The following is a 2,468-nucleotide window of genomic DNA, read 5'->3' as shown; positions in this document are numbered from 1 at the left end:
AGGAAGGGCTGGAGGTGGCACTCAGAGCTCTGGGCTGGGCACAGGGTGGGCATCGGGCACAGGGTGGACTCGATGGGCTGGGAGGGCTTTTCCAACCTCAGGCATTCCATGATTCTACAGCCCCAGAGAGCCACCACCACCACCTGAAGCTGCTGGGCTGGAACAGAGCCTGGGTGTCCGAGCTCCCGGGTCACTGCTCTGCCACAGCCAGTGCCTGACCCTCAGGGAGAGAATTTACTGGGCCAAATGTAACAGGACAGAAAAGGAAAAACAGACCGAGAGATAAGTAAAGCATTAGTGGCAGAAAATGCAAAACAAAACCCCAAACCAACACAATAAATACACACCCACAAAATCCCAAACCCTGAAAAACCCAAAGCAAGCCCTTAGTGCTGCCGTGCTGCTCAACTCCTCCAGCTTCTCCCCAGCACCAACACAAACCCTGTGGTGCCACTTAGAGCAGAACATGAATTCATCTGCTCCTGGGATGACTCATCCCAAAAGGACTCAGCAGCCACGTGGGGACATCCCGTTATCACCGAAGCCAGCTCTTGGAAAACCAATTAGCAGCGTTCCCAAATTAACCCGGAGCACGAGGAGCCTGAGAGTCCTTGGGAGGCTCGGGGACACCGACCACGTGTGGGCTGGGAAGGGGAAGGTGTGGCCCAAGTCTCCACATTCTCAGGACACGCTGATTTCAGCTGGGACAGGACAAGAGCTGGACCCATCTGAGCCCTGAAAATAAAAAAAAACAAACAGGCAAAACTATTTGGGGAATATCCAGTTTACGTAACCTCGATTTTTACAAACATTTAAGCAATGCAACTTTCCACGGGCAGCTCCTCACCTCGGTGTTTGGGCCTGAAGAGAATGTTAATACAGAGACACAAAAATCCAGAGTTCAGGTCAAAGGTTGCCCAAGTCCTTCCTGGTAAGGAAGGGAACAAACAGCAGCTCAGAAACGCAAAATGCACCGAGTGCCTCCCAGAACGATGCTGTTCCAAGGAGGAATTACAAAGCTGAGATCCATGCACTCACATCTCCCCACAGTGCCAAGGGATGTGTCAGTCCCACCTGGGTCTCTGCAAGGAACCCCAGACAGGCAGGAAGATGAAGGTGCTGCCTCCTGTCACAGCTCAAGGCCTGAGCTGATGCTTTCAAGTCACTTTTTTTCTTATGTAACAGAGGAATAGCAGAGCTGGTGGGGAAAAGAAGTTTGGGAATGGTGGGGGGAAAAGGACTGAATGGGAAAGAGCCCTTACACAGAAGATGCACAGCCCAGGGGGAAAAGTCCAGCAGGGCCTGTAGAGGATCATCCAATCCCACTGGAATCAGTGTCTTGGCCACAACCCATCTGCAGATACAGCTTTTTAAAAATGACTTCTGGTATTTTTTGCAGAGAACATCTGTATTTCCAAATAACTCGAACACTGTACCCACGTGAGGACTCCAGAGGAGAATTATTTCACTTTTTCTAACCCAGTCTGCACTTGAACAGTTGCAGTACAGGAGAGGAAAGAAAGGAAAAGGACCCACACCAAAACCTGAAGGCAAAGAAGGTAGAAAGATGAAAGCAAAGTCAACTTTGAGATGGTTGGGATTGGCTTTGCTGGTTCATGCACTTCAGGGACACCCTGCTTGTGCACACGCTGAGGTTCAGGCCATGTCATTCTTCCCTTTTTATCCCTTCTCAGTTATCCCAAGGTGGTGTTTCCCCATCCTGAGCTTTGGGAATGCTTCAGAGTTGTTTCTGTATTTCTGGGGTTTATTCTATACAATCATAAGAGACTGGAAAAGGCCCCTAAGATCACTGGAGAAGGCTCAGGAGTGATGTAATTGTGGCCTTCCAGGACCTGAAGGAGCTGACAAAAAAACATGGAGATGGAATACTTAAAATGGTCTGGAGGCACAGGACAAGGGGAATGGATTCACACTGCCAGAGGATACTGGGAAGGAATTCCTCCCTGGCAGGGTGGGCAGGCCCTGGCACAGGGTGCCCAGAGCAGCTGGGGCTGCCCCTGGATCCCTGGCAGTGCCCAAGGCCAGGTTGGACACTGGGGCTTGGAGCAGCCTGGGACAGTGGGAGGTGTCCCTGCCCATGGAACTGGATGGGATTTAAGTCCCTTCCCACCCAAACCACTTTGGGATTCTGTGACCCTCCCAAACCCAACAGGAGAGGCCACAGCAAAAGCCTTGGACAGTGACCTCAGGCAGCTCCTCCTGCCCTTGGAAAATCACCACGCAGAGAAAAGCAACACAACTGGATGGAAAATGTTCATATTTCAACAATTTAGCACCAGACTCACAGAATTTTTAGCCTTTGCACCACTCAAATGCAATGAACCAACTCTTTTTTTTTCAAGCACGGGAAGCACATCCCAAATTTACAAGCACACAATGAACTGTCCTCCTTCAGCACTCTCAGGCTGAACAACCCCACCACAGACCGACACATCCAAAGCAGAGAG

This window comes from Corvus brachyrhynchos, unplaced genomic scaffold (genome assembly GCF_000691975.1).
Source record: "Corvus brachyrhynchos isolate BGI_N302 unplaced genomic scaffold, ASM69197v1 scaffold122, whole genome shotgun sequence".
NCBI lineage: Eukaryota > Metazoa > Chordata > Aves > Passeriformes > Corvidae > Corvus > Corvus brachyrhynchos.
Note: the sequence above shows the minus strand (reverse complement) of the source record.